The 16,913-nt window shown below is 34.5% G+C and overlaps 2 long non-coding RNA genes across 3 annotated transcripts in view; both read left to right on the top strand.

The window, feature by feature from the left end:
- LOC143211088 (uncharacterized) overlaps nt 1-15,915 on the top strand; it is a 50,500-nt gene extending 34,585 nt beyond the window's left edge. Inside the window, exon 4 of the long non-coding RNA XR_013009391.1 lies at nt 15,651-15,915. This is a non-coding gene — a long non-coding RNA (uncharacterized LOC143211088). The remainder of the gene's footprint in view (nt 1-15,650) is intronic.
- Nucleotides 3,339-6,257, top strand: LOC143211089 (uncharacterized). 2 transcript variants are annotated; one of them, XR_013009393.1, is made up of 3 exons: nt 3,339-4,098; nt 4,585-4,675; nt 4,750-6,257. It is a non-coding gene; the product is annotated as an uncharacterized LOC143211089 (long non-coding RNA). The 2 variants fall into 2 exon arrangements; XR_013009392.1 differs by having other exon boundaries at nt 3,346-4,102; nt 4,750-6,256.
- Nucleotides 15,916-16,913: the final 998 nt, after the last annotated feature.

The following is a 16,913-nucleotide window of genomic DNA, read 5'->3' as shown; positions in this document are numbered from 1 at the left end:
ATGCTTGGTTGGCCGTGGCGCGTCGTGTTACCTGGCCGTATTTATTGCACCACTTGGCCATGGCGACCGAAGCCTTCGCCGCCCTGACAGAAAATTATTCGAAGCTACACCGTTTCTTCTTTCCAGATGGCTGGAAAACACCAAGCACTAGCTTAAATTTTGTTCCGTTCACCCCCAAATGAGACTTTCACCAACATGTTCAGTCGCGTGTTTAACACTTTTTAATGGGTTGAATGGGTTGTTAACATTTTTTTATCTTATTAGGAATTTATTTTAGTTAGTGATCATATTCATCGATAAAAAAAAGATGAGTATACGGTACTATTTACATATATTGAGTGCTATAAAATTGCAATTAGAATTACGATTTCAATTATGTCTACTTGTTCTTTAAATACAGTAGAGACTCCCGTATCCGTACCACCATTATCCGAATATCCTAATATACGGACGTTCTATGTATTGTCCGTATGTTCTGTTATCGCCGCGCCGCTCGCTGTGCCGGGATTCAAATGCGCGCCGTCTCCAGATTCCGACTTTCCGACTCATGCTTCCGAAACTTCGGCAACGTAAAAATCGAAGGAACGCGTCGGCGTCGATCAGTCGAGCAGGTAGTTCACACAGACAGAGTGGAGGTACGCTTGTGTGTACCGCGCAAACAATCGAACAGGCGCTCAGACGGGCAGAGTTTTCACGTTATGTACCGAAGTTTCGAAAGCATGAGGCCAAGGCGAAAAGTCAGAATCTGGAGACGGCGCACAGTGGGACCTTTCGTCCAAATCGGAGACAAAATCGAAGAACTTTCGATAGAAATGAGGCAGAGCGATGAAATTTTTTTTAAATTAAAGCTGAAACATTACAGAATATGGAAAAAATAGGGAGATTATGGTAAGTACGTTTTTTAACCTTGAGAAAATTCGTTAAACATGTAGAATTTCAAGGAATCGATTTTGCAATATCCTGAGGTCGTAGACAAATTTCGAGACCAGATTTGAAATCAGCGTGACAAAATCTACGGGAAATGATATATGGTAAAAATTTAGAAAAATTTTTTCCGCGCGTGGTATTGGAAAAACCACAATTTTCTCGAAATTGTGCAAGTTTAACGAATTTTCGCAACGTTAAAAAACATTCTTACCATAATCTCCCTATTTTTCCCATATTCTGTAATGTTTCAGCTTTAATTTTAAAAAAATTTCATCGCTCTGCCTCATTTCTATCGAAAGTTCTTTGATTTTGTCTCCGATTTGGACGAAAGGCCCCACTGTGCGGCGCTCATGTGAATCCCGGCACAGCGCGCGGCGCACTGTGCTATAACTTTTGATCTAAAAGAGATATCGAAGAAAAATTAGGCCTAATGATGTAAACGGAAATATATTTTGCATTTTTAAAATAATGTTTTCGTTGATTCTTAAGGTATAGCCGGAAAAGATGGTCAGAAGTATCCAACCAAATTTGTTTTTAGTCACGTCATGTTCAACAGAAAATTATGAAAAAATTCATGAACATTCTATCGAATAGCATACACGACTGAGATTTTTTCAAAATTTCGGTTGCATAATCTATTTTTAAACGAATCGGAAAACATAAAACTGCCGATTTTATATTGGTCTTCAGTTGACCACATTTATTTTATATTATTACGTTAGTTATGTCTAATCCTGATTATTAATGTGTATTTCTTCAGGTTTTTTTTATTATGGAAACATGTTTTATAAAAATTGAAAACCTCCAAACATTCGAAGAAAATGCATATTTTGTATTGAAGTGTTAGAGATTCCAGTTTTATAAAAATTCAGTACTTGGATATTATTGAAGGAACTGTTCTTAATTTTTTAGAGATTAGTCGTTAACAAAACAACTATGTGGCTGCAAATCTTCTGGCCCCGAATCGAATCCCGTTGCTTCTGTTTCTTTTAGTAAATACTTGTTGCTTCGGGTTTTAATGAAAAGTTTAATCAAAAACATTTTTTAATTGTCTACATTTATTTTCAACTTAAAGTACTGCATCAGTCCTTTAAGTTGAAAATAAATGTAGACTGCAGACAATTAAAAAATGTTTTTGATTAAACTATTCATTAAAACCCGAACCAACAAGTATTTACTGAAAGAAACGATTAGTAGCGGGATTCGATTCGGGGCCCGAAGATTCAATCTCTAAAAAATTATGAAAAAATTAAGAACAATTGCTTCAATAATATCTAAGTACTGAATTGTATCTAATTGTAAGTACTGAAACTAAGTTTGTTAGGAGGTTTTCAATTTTTTAAAACATGTTTCCATAATCCGAAAAATCTGAAAAAATACACATTAATAATTAGGATGAGACACAACTAATGTGATAATATGTTTATATGGCAATAATAATATGTAATAATATGGCAATTTTATGTTTTCCGATTTGTTTAAAAATCGTTTTTGCAACCAAAAATTTTGAAAAAAATCTCAGTAGTGTATGCTATTCGGTAGAATATTCATGAATTTTTTCATAATTTTCTGTTGAACATGACGTGACTAAAAACAAATTTGGTTGGATACTTCTGAACATCTTTTCCGGCTATACCTTAAGAATCAACTAAAACATTATTTAAAAAATACAAAATATATTTTTTTCTGTTTACATCGTTAAAACCGATTTTTCAAAAAAAATTAGGCCTAATTTCTCGTCGATATCTCTTTTAGATCGAAAGTTATAGCAAAATGTGCGTGCCTCGTGCTGTGCCCGAGATTCAAATGCTTGCCGTCTCCAGATTCCGACTTTTCGCCTCATGCTTTCGAAATTTCGGTAACGTGAAAACCGGAGGAACGCGTCAGCGCGGCGTAGATCAGTCGAGCAGGTAGTTCACAGTTCACACGGACAGAGTAGAGGTACGCTTGTGTGTAGCGCGCGTGCAATCGAACAGGCACCAACACGGGCAGGCGCGGTCGACACAGACACAGGTCGACACCTCACCGGCCGCTCACGGATACGACGATACGTCAGGGAAGGGGAAACTGCCGTTCAGTTTTCAGCAGTTTTCAGTTGTTTTCCATTGTTCTCTCAACAGTTCTCAAGCAGAGTTGGGCAGGAATTAATTACATGAGTAATTAATTACATCTTGAATTACAATTACATGTAACTGTAATTGGAATTGCAATTACTTTCGCTCAACCAGTAATTGTAATTGCGGACCACAATTACAATTACTGGTTCAGCGAAAGTAATTGCAATTCCAATTACAATTACATGTAATTGTAATTGTATTTCTGCAATTCCAATTCCAATGACATGTAATTGTAACTGTAATTGTTAGTAGCAGTTACAAGTAATTGCAGCTACCAGCTACAATTACTTGTAAGTCTTGTAACTGCTACTAACAATTACAGTTACAATTACATGTAATTGGAATTGGAATTGCAATTACTTTCGCTCAACCAGTAATTGTAATTGCGGACCACAATTACAATTACAGTGATTCGTCAAGTAATTGCAATTCCAATTACAATTACATGTAATTGTAATTGTATTTCTGCAATTCCAAATTACAGTAATTGGCAAGTAATTGTAACTGTAATTGAAATTACATTTTGCCCAACTCTGTTCTCAAGTCTCTCAAGTTCTCGTTCGCTTAGCTCGGTCGTAAATGTCGTAATATCTGTGGTTGTCAGGAGGACGCCGCATGTCACACACTTTCACTTTCGAGATACATATTGTCGTTTAATGTTTTGATCACTAATGGTTTGACAAGGACATTGTTTAAATTGTATTATTTTTTCGAGCCTTTTGAATTTATTTTCATCACGTTTTTTCTGGTAAATACCTAATCCTACACTATAAATTCAATAAATGCATAAACTGAAATTTTTTGTGGTTACACGTTACACTCGCGAGTGCGGTCTGCGTTGCGACATCTGACTATTTGACTATTAGATTGACTTGCTTGGATTATGTGATTACGTGGATTACTTGGATTACGTGCACTACGTGGAAGGAAGGAAGAAAGGAAGGTTTCATTTTGCTCAAATGTCTCCCAAAATCTTCGCGTGAAAAAGCGTGAGAACGCTTGTCGGCACACCACGCGACAGTGCCATGTGCCATCACGTATGAGGTGCTACGGGGCGAGTATGTTCACTTCAATGTAGAGTCCAAAATAGTAAATTGTTTATTTCTTTATCACTTTTTTTTATCACTTTATCACTCTCTTTTCATTATCATTATTATCATTTATCACTTTAGACAAATCCAACACAATTCAGCTTTGACCCATTCAGATTAGAATTAGCTTAACAATATTCTAAATCGGCAAAATGATGGCTAAAACCAATTCAGTAAGGCAAGTATTTAATCTTCTTCACTTGCTTCTCATCATGGAATTTTTTCATTTCTGGTAGTACATTCTTTTGTTTGTCGTTCAACTTTAATCGATTTTTTATTAATATCATTGCAATATTTGAATCAGTTAGATATATTAGTTGATGAAAAACATCAGAAGACCTTTTGTAATTGTAGCACCAGAAATTAGAAAATTCGTTGAGATGAGAAATAAGCGAAGAAGATTAAATACTCACATTTACTCACTGTGTAATTGAAAATCTAATTTACAGAACGGAGGAAAAATATAATGTGCTATCCAAGGAAGGAGGAGAAGGAAGCTGCGGCAACCAGGGAAGAGGAAGACCTCTAATTTTTCGCGTGGTACGTATATCTAATTATGCCATTCAACGCACATACATATATTGTACATTACTGATTTTCTTTGCATTTTTGAGGTATCCCGCCTATGCCAGAACGTACTACGGGCCACAAGTTTGGGGAAGCAGAGGCAACAACGTGTAATAATCACAATATATACAGGATGAGTCACCTAACGTTTGTACCTCAAATATCTTTGTTGTTTCTAAAGATACGTAAAATATGGTAAGGACAAAGTTGAATGGTACAATGGGGCTGACACGATGCCAAAAAAAATTTTGTTTTATGTCATTTTTTTAGAGATATCAAGGTCATCTTGACTTTTTTAAATGGTATGAGGTATTTTTTAATACATCAATCGATCCAGCTGGACATTTGTTGTAAAAAAAAAGTACTAACCTATGTATGTCGAAAAGTTAGTAGTTCACGAGATATTTCAATTTAAATAACTCTAAAACACCATTACTGTCGTACTAAGACGTTAGCGTTTACATACTTGTGTAACGTTTACAAAATATTAAAAAATGATGTTTTGTCAACTTTTTTATCTCGGCATGTAACGATAATTTAAAAAATGCGTTTTATAGATTTCGGTAACTTATATGCATACTGAAAATTTCATTGAAATCGGTCAACATTGCAATGAGCTACAAACGTTTAAAGATGATCACGTAAGGGCGAAATTCCCTGGCAAGGCTGAAAATCTGCGACTTTCACCCTTAAGCTCTCATCTTTAAACGTATGTAGCTCATTGCAATGTTGACCGATTTCGATGAAATTTTCAGTATGCATATAAGTTACCGAAATCTATAAAACGCATTTTTTAAATTATCGTTACAGGCCCAGATAAAAAAGTTGTCAAAACATCATTTTTTAATATTTTGTATAATTACTACCAATTGCAATCGTAATAAATTTTTGTTTACTTATTCTCTAGCGAACTAGCCGGTCTAACATCTTAAAAGAATTCAAGTCCTTTGGACCAATTTCTAAAAAGTTGTGCGATTTTTAAGGGTGTCCACTTATTATTGTCGCTGACTGTACATAAGTTAGTACTCTTTTATAATGAATGTCCAGCTGCATCGATTGATGTATTAAAAAATACCTCATTCCATTTAAAAAAAGTCAAGATGACCTTGATATCTCTAAAAAAATGACATAAAAACAAAAATTTTTTAGCATCGTGTCAGCCCCATTGTACCATTCAACTTTGTCTTTACCATATTTTACGTATCTTTCGAAACAACAAAGATATTTGAGGTGCAAACGTTAGGTGACTCACTCTGTAGATTTAGGTCCATGTAAAGGTTGTAAATTTTTGTAATTTCCAATAATAAAGCATAGTAATAATAAAAAATTATAATATTTATTATTCCTTGTGTGCCATTGTCCCTATCACAGTCCCTATGTCTTCACCAACTCCCCCTGCGGCGTATTAAAAAATAAAAAAATATAAATTTTCTTTTCCCTTATACGACGAGAATTTTTTTGCATAAAGACCCATTAAGAGAGAAGAAGTAACATTCAATTTAGTTTCTATCTCTTGCAATCGATGCAGACAATTTTTATTTTGCATAAAGATCCGCAGTCTAGGAAAACTACTACAAATACTACAATAAATAAAATCTATCATTTAATTTTCCCGCCTCGAATGCGTACAAAATAAGTAAAAAGGAAGAGTTAGTGCGGCTATGTGCTGCCCTCTTACAACGGCGCGATCGTTAAACTGGGCACGATATCCCGGATTGTGGCAACGACATCATGTGCCAAGATTGTGTCCAGGGAACACTACGAGCCCTCACGCCACCGACGAGATACTATTAAAGACTGCCAGCCCCTGTGCTATTCAGCGAGCCCGGTAACCGGGCGCAACGGGCGCGGGGATAACGTGAAAGTTACAGTGATCTGATATACCACAGCGCTAAAAGTTCCACAATCGACGAGATATTCGTCAAGTTGAAGAAGAATGATATAGTAGAATGCTGACATTACCTATTCTGTAATTGCCTTATAATACTATATATAATTCTCTTATTGCATTCTTATTTTCCTTATTATCACCATTGTAATAATTGTTTACAATATAATCGATAGTTTATAGATGTAGGAAAAATGGAAGTAATTACTACGTAATATTCTACAAATGTATTGGAATTTAAAAGTAATTTGAACATTATTGCGTCATATATAAAATAATGATTCTTAAAAAATATTTTGTTATGTTGTGTAATGACAAAATTCAATCGTTCTTATTAAGATCCTTAGTAGGAAACAGAAAATTAATTTTTTTACTTATTTATCCCATACTTGTAATGCTCGACAGCATTATTGACTGCAATTATTAAAGTAGAGGTAGTAACAAGATAAAAGTATTAACTAATTAAACTAATTTTCGACGGCTCCTGTCCATACAATGTTATTTAGAGGCAGTATTTCGTACGAAGATATCTAAAAAGATAATTCTATTTGACTCTATACGAATATTTCTTGCACCATATATGACGCTATTTAAAAAGTCCGTGTAACATTATTTTATTTCATTCTGAACTGAACCACTTCCTGAAACATGATTCATTTATGAGTACATTGTGCGACGAGACGAAGAGCTAGCAGACGAAGTCGAAGTCGAAATCTTAAAAGAATAAGGACTCTCCGCGTCTCTTTTTTTCCCGACGCTGTCCTTCTTTGTGTCCGAAACTTGCGTTGCTCATTGCATAAGCAAATATCATCGGAATTATATAATTTTGGTATCATTTTCATAAAAAGAAACAAAATTCACCAAATATGTTAAGGAAAATCCTATAAAAAAATAATGATAAATAATTAAGCTTTGTTGTTTGATTAGTAGTCTCACACTGATATACCCGACCCGACCCGTATCATGTTACAATGTTTCACTCCATTCCACGGCGACCGAAGCCCTCGAGCTTCACTTCCCTTTTCTCCGTTCGTAATCATAGAATAGTGTTTCCTGAAAATTGAATGTCTCATATCTGGCCAGACTCGAGTTTTCGACATTTATAGCAAGCTTGCTATAATCTTATCTTATTTGTCAAAATTTAGTTTTCTATTTAAAATATTTTGTTGTTAATACTCATTAATAGTTTTAAATAGTACTTGAAATATTGAAAATGATATTGGAATATTGGAATATTACAATTTGGAATGAAGGGCCTAGCCGGACGAGATAGTCCTTCGAATTATTTAAACAGCCGTTGTGCCATTCAATTTTCGGTCCATTTTCCCCATTTACTTGCATTAATTTAATCATATAATTGCATTTAATTGAAATTGATATTTGAGATTTTTTCCCGCTTTTTTGGTTCAAAATGTTAATTACACAAAGTGAAAAACACGCAAAAATTCGACAAATGCAGGTTTTTTAGAGAAATTGAAAAATAGCATTGTGATCATATTTTTAGACTATCAACATATGTACCAGAACTTTTTTTACGACAGCTCGTAAACGACAAAGAGGGACTGAGGTACGAGGCAGCCGACACAGTTCAAAAGGCTGCGTACCGATTACATCAATGCACATAGGAAAGTTTTTTATTTTTCAATCTTTTTTTACGGAATTACCAACGTATTTGTGAGATTCTTCTAATTAAAATTGTTGGATATGGAAGTATGCATGTATTATGCAGAGTGCGTGCGCAGACCGCCAGAGTGTGTGTGGATGAGCGACATCTGTTAGAGAGATCTATAGGTTTGTAGATCGAAGTATGGTTACGAAAGAGACACACGTGTTCAGCAAGTTAATGTTCATTATATTAAACAGAATATATTATATAAGTGTTCTAAAAACCTAAAGCATTATTTTATTATTAACATGGTAGCAGAGGTCCGTGGTTGATAATTTGGTTGAAAATTTGTACACCAGTTTTACAAAGTTTGAAAACTACGAAGAACAAGGAAAATTTTTTTAGGTTAGAACTGTGGAAAGTTCTAGAAATCGGTTATTTAGAACAGTGATACATTCGAGAGAATTCGAGATGGCACACATGAAGTGCGATGATATTATTATTCCTATATTCGATGGAGCGGATTATAAAAACTGGAAAAAACGGATAATGACCTTTTTAAAATATAAACGGTGCAATGTGGTTGTAGAAAGGAAGAAAATTGAGGCCGATGACCTGAACACGTGGAATACGATGGATATTAAGGCAGTAAATTACATATACAGTGCCATAACAAACAAACAATTAGAATATATAAGCAACGTGGATACTGCTTTTGAGATCATAGCAAAATTTGATGAAATGTATCTCAAAGAATCCACTGCTCTACAGATTGTGTGTAGAAATAATGTGGAGAATATAAAATTAAAGGATTACCAAGATATAACAACCTTCTTTGATGAGTTTGAGAAAGCTATAAATGAATTAAAGTCAGCTGGTGCAAATATAACTGAACAGGAAAAGTTAAATTATATGATTAAAGCACTGCCACAATCATATAGTTATATTGGGGACCTCATAGATGTGCTACCTGAAAACGAGAGGAATGTAGAATATCTCAAAGGAAAATTGAAAATGAAGTTCAAAGAAGGGGTAAATAAAGCAGAGGAAAGTGTACAAGTAGATAAGACGAATGCTTTCTCTGCAATACAATCAAGTGCAGGGACGAACAAACAATATAAGTGCTTTGGATGTGGTAAAGTAGGCCACGTACAAAAATATTGTCGTCAAACAAATATAGGAAATCAACAGACACATTGGAAGCCTGGACAATACGAGCGTGGCAGAGGAAGACCACAGCAAAACCGTGGACGGTCATACAGATACAGAGGGATTCAGCGTGGAGCGTATAACAGTTACAGGAGTGGAACGCAAAATGACGGGTCGATACAAGAAGGAAGTAGTTTCATAGTACAAGTAAACACATCGGAGGTCAGGGTAGAAGAGGAAATTAAAACCAAGGAAATGGTCTGGTTACTGGATAGCGGATGCACGGATCATATCATAAACGAAGACAAATGGTATGATGAGTGTATCACGTTAAAATCTCCAGTAAGTGTCAGAATAGGTGATGGGCGAGTACTACAAGCAACCAAAGTTGGACGAATAACAGCTATGTTCCCAGTACAAAATGAGATGTCGCAGGTAAAAATTCCAAATGTATTTTTTGTCAGAGATATGCACGTAAATTTGTTAAGTTATTCAAAGATTACAGAAAAGAATAGAATTGTATCAAAAGAGAATACCTCCAAAATATACAATCAACAAAACCAATTAATAGCAGTAGCAGTCAAGGAGGGGAACTTGTATAAAATGAGGTGTATGACAGGTAATCAAAATAGAAAGGGCGCATACACTAATATAATAAGTGACAATAAAAAGATAACGCTCTCACCAAAAGGAAAATGGCACAGAATTCTTGGACACATAAACTTTAATTATTTGAATACATTGAGCAAGAATGAATTACTGAGTGATCTACCTATGGAATTGGGATCAGAGTATGTAAAATGCGCTGTATGCATAGAAAATAAAATGTGTAATTTACCATTTCAGAATAACAGGAGCAAAGCCAAAGATATTTTGGAAATAATACATACTGATCTAAATGGTCCTCACAATACAACTGGAAACTGTGGGGAAAAATATTTTCTATCTTTTATTGATGATTTCAGTAAATTAGGAAAAGTATATTGTATCCAGTCCAAGGATCAGGTATATGACTGTTTTGTGGAGTATGTAAATCAAATGGAAAACCTGAGCGGAAAAAGAATAAAATACCTAAGATGCGACAATGGCAAGGAATATATGAATTCACGGATTATTCGTTTTGCCAGAGAAAAGGGAATATACATTAATCCTTGTCCACCGTATGTACATGAGTTGAACGGAACAGCTGAAAGATTTAACCGCTCGATCATGGACATGGCGAGGTGCCTATTGAGTGAAGCAAAGGTGAGCAGAAAGTTCTGGCCTGAATGTATCAAAACTGCAGCATATTTGAAGAATCGAACACTGGCTAACACGACGGTGAAGAAAACTCCTTATGAAATAGTCTTTAAAACAAGACCATCAGTTAAGAACTTACGCCTGTACGGAAGTAAAATTTTTGTACGAGTCCCAGAGGCCAGAAGAACCTCGAAGTGGGATAAGAAAGCCATGCTAGGAGTTTTATTGGGATACACCGAAGTCGGTTATAGAGTTTTAATTGAAGGTAAAGTAATTGTAGCCAGACACGTAGATGTTGTAGAAGAGGACGTAACATGTATAAGTTTAAGAGGAGAAGAAAGGGAAGAAATAGAATGTAAAGAAGAAATAGAATGTAAAGAAGAAACAGCAGATGATTCAGATGGAAAAGACAAAAAAGAAGAAAAAGATAAAACACTAAAGAAAGTAAAACCTGAACTCAAGGATGAAGAGAGAATATTAAGGAAGTCAGAAAGGAACCGCAAACCTCCAGATAGATTTGGTGACCCACACATTTATGCAAATTATACTGATTTAAGTGTACCTAGTATGTTTCAGGAAGCGATAAATTGCAATGAAGCAGAGTATTGGAAAAGAGCAATGGAAAAGGAGATGGAAAACATAGAAAAGAATGGAACATGGGATTTGGTATATGCACCTGACAAGAAAGCATTAGACGTGAAATGGGTGTATGCAAGGAAATCAGGAGGACTCTACAAGGCAAGACTAGTTGTCAAGGGTTTCCAACAGGAAGGAGAACTGGAAAACATCTATTCCCCAGTAACTAGGATGCAGACACTGAAACTACTGCTGTCCTACTGCTGCTACAACGGTTTGTTAGTGGAACAAATGGATGTTGAAGCTGCGTTTTTAAATGGTAAGATTACCTCGGAGGTGTATGTGAAGCAACCGTTAGGTTTTCAAAATAAGAGTGAGAAGGTATATAGATTACGTAAAGCTTTGTATGGCTTGAAAGGTAGCCCACGAGCCTGGTACGAATGCTTTGATGATTATATTAGAGGATTAGGTTTCAAGAGAAATGAATACGACTATTGTATTTATACCAAAGCGAATAATAATGCACAGGCTTATGTCTTATTGTATGTTGATGATTTACTCATTTGTGCCAAAGATAGGAAAACGATTAGTGATATTAAAACTAAGTTAGCAAGCAAATTTAAAATGAAGGATCTGGGAAAGGTAAAGAACTACATAGGAATAGACATCGATTATAATTATTTAGACAAAAATGTAATGACTCTAAGTCAAGAGAATTATATAAAGACTGTAGCAAAGAAGTACGGAGTTGAAAATGCGAAACTATATAACACGCCGATGGAAACTAATCTAAAGTTAGAGCCAGCTAAAGAAATAAATCCTAATATAATGTATCGTAATCTCATAGGAGCTTTGTTATATATTGGATCCGGCACGAGACCGGATATAGCGTTTAGTGTCAGTTACCTAAGCAGATTTCAAAATTGTTTCGATCAGACACATTTCAAATATGCGTTAAGAATATTGAAGTATTTATACAAAACAAAAGATTTAAAATTAGTATACAAACAATATTGTAATGCTGAGGTTGTTGATTGTTACGTTGATGCGGACTGGGCAGGAGATAATGTAGATCGGAAATCTACGTCCGGAGTGATTATACGTGTGTATGGAAATGTGATATTTTGGAGATCACATAAACAGAATTCTGTCGCAAAATCTTCAACTTTTGCAGAGTACATTGCTTTATCAGAGGCCGTAACAGAAGTGAAAACGATAAAAGGAATCTTAAAAACATTTAAGATAAATTTAGTAACTCCCATTAAAATATATGAAGACAATTCTAGTGCGATAATAATTGCGAAGAACGGAAATTTGACAAAGAAATCCAAATACATAGAAGTACATTTTCATTTTGTAAACGAAAATTATATAAACAAAACGATCGACATTATAAAGATAGATTCAGAGGAAAATGTAGCAGACCTACTTACAAAGTCGCTAGGTAGAATTAAATTTGTTAAATTTAGGAATATGTTAGGTATTATATAATAGACAGTAATGAAACTAAGGAAGCGCATAATACAAGCCTAAGGAAGCGTGTTGGATATGGAAGTATGCATGTATTATGCAGAGTGCGTGCGCAGACCGCCAGAGTGTGTGTGGATGAGCGACATCTGTTAGAGAGATCTATAGGTTTGTAGATCGAAGTATGGTTACGAAAGAGACACACGTGTTCAGCAAGTTAATGTTCATTATATTAAACAGAATATATTATATAAGTGTTCTAAAAACCTAAAGCATTATTTTATTATTAACAAAAATGAGCCTAAATACGGCACAATTTGAGCCATATTTACTTATTTAAAGTGTGATCATAATTACCTAATATAGGTTATTATAATAGGTCATTTAATATAATATATTTATAATTATAAATAATTTAGGGATGTGCGGGCCGCTCGATGTTCGGGTTCGGGTCGGGTCGGGTCGCAAAAAGTCCGGCGGCCCGTCGATTCGACTTCGAATTCGTCGGGTGGGTACGAAAAGAATCGAACAAGTTCGGGCGGACGAGTTATTGCGTTATCCGAGATTCAAATACTCTGCGTTCTTATGACATAGATCATGGTAATAATGGCTTTCCTTCTTAACTTATAACGTTGATTTTTAATATACTTGGTTTTTTTAGAACTACATTAGGTATATTCGCCAAACACGTGCCTGCTCTTTATATGTATTAAAGCTTGAATAATGCACGTTTAATGTGAAAAACTTAAAAGACAATATTTCTAGCTTTTTAACGAATTTTCTCCGAATGAACTTAGATATGTATCGATAATATCATTAAAATATCCTTACGGAAGTTATACAATACACCTAGAAGATTACAATATGGTAAAGTATGGCAATAATTCAATGACTCCAAGAAAAATGGAAAACTTAATGACTCCGAGAAAAATAAAGAACTTAATGACACTGAGGAAAATGAAAAATTGAATAACTCCAAGAAAAATGGAAAACTTAATGACTCCGAGAAAAATAAAGAACTTACTGACTCTGAGGAAAATGAAAAATTTAATAACTCTCAGTTAATAAGCTGTCTTCAATACCTCTTAAAAATGCAATTAATCGCATGTAGGGATTGATCAGGTGTTTCTCTCTATATTAAAAAATATTTAAAAATCCTTTGACAAATCTGTTTTGTGGCGTCAGGATACTGCTGTCGATATTCCATCACAGTTTGTATAGTATATATTATTTCTCCTCTTTGTTTCTATATAAAATTTTATTATGATCCTCCATTAGTTTAACGCCCCGTTCAGCGGTATCATTGACCACCTTCAGTCTATGTTTCAGTCAGACTACTTATTATTCATAATAACTTCTTTTTCCGATATTATAACTGTTTTTCTTTTGTAGATTGGAGCATATTAATGAATTTATTTATAAGGGAGTAGAGAGACTTCCAGGATTGCAAAATATTCATTTACTCATTTCTCGATAATACAAACACAGGGTTTTTCACTAGTCAAAAACGCTAGATAAAACATCGATCTAGGGCGCTATCTGCCTCAAAAGTCCTATTTTTTCGTTTACGAGGCGTCATTTGCATTATTCGGCAGCATGTAGCTATGAAAATAGCTATACATATGCGCAGTTGTATGCTTCCGAATAATGCAAATTACGCCCCTTAATATCTCTGTCAGTTATGTATGTATGAAAAATCTCTTCAAACAAAAGTTGTAGTATATAAGGAGGTGGATATAGTATCAGAGAAAAAAAATTTTGTCAAAGTCATTATTTCAAGTTTTCAAGGTCACGGATGTTTTTCTATCAACAACTGTTTATGCTATATATGGATTCTTAAAGAGAAAAAAGACAAATTCAACGATATATCATAACGTCAATTTATGTCAAGATTTAAAAAATTCAAAATTTTCAAATTTGCTGCGCCTCATTTTCCCATCATCCAATCGGCCCCAACATTTTTCCAGATCATTTTCTCAACATTTGTTATAATTCTGGTTTACGGGACCAAAAAATTTCATGGTCGAAAAATAAGGTCCACCCTAATGTACATATACGTAAATTACGAGAAACAGTAAAGGGTGCTTAACGTCGAAGAAGAAAATCCTGGTAATTAAAACTTAATATGTACTACATTCTACGTTATTAGGATAATTGTAGTTTAATTATGATACATTTTATAAGCAATGAAATTAGAGCATCATTGCGAAAAAAGATGAGTTTACAATAACCTCAATATTTTATGAAATTCTATTATAATTATAGTTATGACTGTATTTTTTTATTATAGGAAGACAGAAGATCAAATAAACTTGTGTATGCTAGTATAAAATCAATTTATATATATTATACAATTTATTTTATTATTTGTTTGACAACTAATAAATCTACAAATTGTTTCATAAACTAAAAAATACTTCCTGCATTTTCGTATTCTCCAATCAGTCCAAATAAATACCATCAACCTGTTCTCGATCATATACCTATAGGTATAATGAGGTATTAATATATTTTTATTAATGCAATTATGACAGTAACAAAACGTTTCTATTTTAAATGAATACATATTTTGAACATAGTTTTTTTATTTTTAATTTTTTGGAAGGTTAAAAATTGTAATTCAAAAAGTAATGAAAATTAAAAATAAAAAAAAATCCCCGCTGCACGGGGACTCGAAGGCTAGCTCCAGATTGCCATTCATACGCTCGACGGTTCGACAGCCGAATTTCAGTTTCGTTTCCGCCGTAAAGCAATGCAACATGGCAACATGGCAAGTGCTAAAAATAGATTGTGGCTGGCATAAGCGCACAAGCAGCGCACACGGATATAGTAAAGGTACGTTGGTGAGTGTAGCGCGCGGGCGCGTTGCTAACACGATACAGTGTTTTCTGCACCGACGAAATGCCGTCGGTGGCCTCCTGTTTCTCACTCCAGTCAGAATATATCCTAGAGGGCGTAAGAGAACACCGAAAAATTTTAGGCTCGCCAACTCCCGTAAGGCTGGCAGTCTTTAATAGCAGCAGAGAGTATATGAGAGTGCTCACGCCCGGGTTTTGGCCGTGCCCATATAGTGCTGCCCCCTAGTCTAGTACTTAGCCTGGATCAGCTCCTACATCATCTTTAGCATGGACAAGATCCTACATCATCTTTAGCATGGACAAGATCCTACATCATCTTTAGCCTAGAACAGATCCTACATCATCTTTAGCCTGGATCAGATCCTACATCATCTTTAGCCTGGATCAGATCCTACATCATCTTTAGCCTAGAACAGATCCTACATCATCTTTAGCCTGGATCAGATCCTACATCATCTTTAGACTGGATCAGATCGTACATCATCATTGGCCAGGATTAGGACATACAGTTTATATTGTTTTATATCAAATATGTAACTAATATACAAATCTCTAATAATATAAATTATATTCATAGAAGTATTTTAATTTTTCCGGAGCCTTTGTTGCAAACTCTAGTTTTAAAAAATAGAAAAGCCGGAAGATTTCGAAGAAACACAGATTTTATATCGAAGTTTAAAAGCCACCATCTTGGAAATTAATTTAATGATGAAATACTTACTGTCATCAATACTGTCTCCAATTTTTTTCATATTTTTAGGCACAGTTATTATTAATTAAACCAAATTGAAAACCAATTTTTTCTACGAAAATTTAAAAGAATAACTTTATTTAGGGTTACCCTGAAATTTTCAGAATATGTTTAATTGACACAAATCTATAAAACGTATTTTTTAAATTTTAAGTATACAGGGTGATTCACGCAATTGTTACAAGTCATAACTCGGTTATTATTGCATTTACAAAAAAATGCAAAAGGAGAAAGATAAATGGTTCGAAGAAAACTACATCTGTAGGTCTTTAACTTTTTTTGGATGCAGCAGTGCATGTGCAATTAACAATTGCATCATTTCTTTATATAGAAATGCATATTGTTTTTTACACAGATCGATTCTTCTGTTCATTCTACATAAAAAATGATTGGGGTACACATGGCAAAAAATTATTAGATCTCGAGATATTTTCAAAAAATGTCTTTATTGAAGAAGATGCTCAAACGCTTCTCCATTACATTCTAATATTCTATATTAGTTATTTTGTTTTCTGGTTCGAAAAAAACGTCGACGTTACAAACTTGAAAGGGTGGTTTCTCAAGATAAAAGTCTGCTCTATCGCGTGGTATAGTTCGATTTTCCGCTGGACCCTAATTTTTTGAGATAAATTGAAAAATATCCTCAAAAATTGGTGCAAAAGTAGTGTCTCTCCGTC

Source organism: Lasioglossum baleicum, chromosome 8, assembly GCF_051020765.1.
Source record: "Lasioglossum baleicum chromosome 8, iyLasBale1, whole genome shotgun sequence".
In the NCBI taxonomy this organism is placed as follows: domain Eukaryota; kingdom Metazoa; phylum Arthropoda; class Insecta; order Hymenoptera; family Halictidae; genus Lasioglossum; species Lasioglossum baleicum.
The sequence above is the reverse complement of the archived record's forward strand: the minus strand, read 5'-3'. Positions and strand labels throughout refer to the sequence as shown.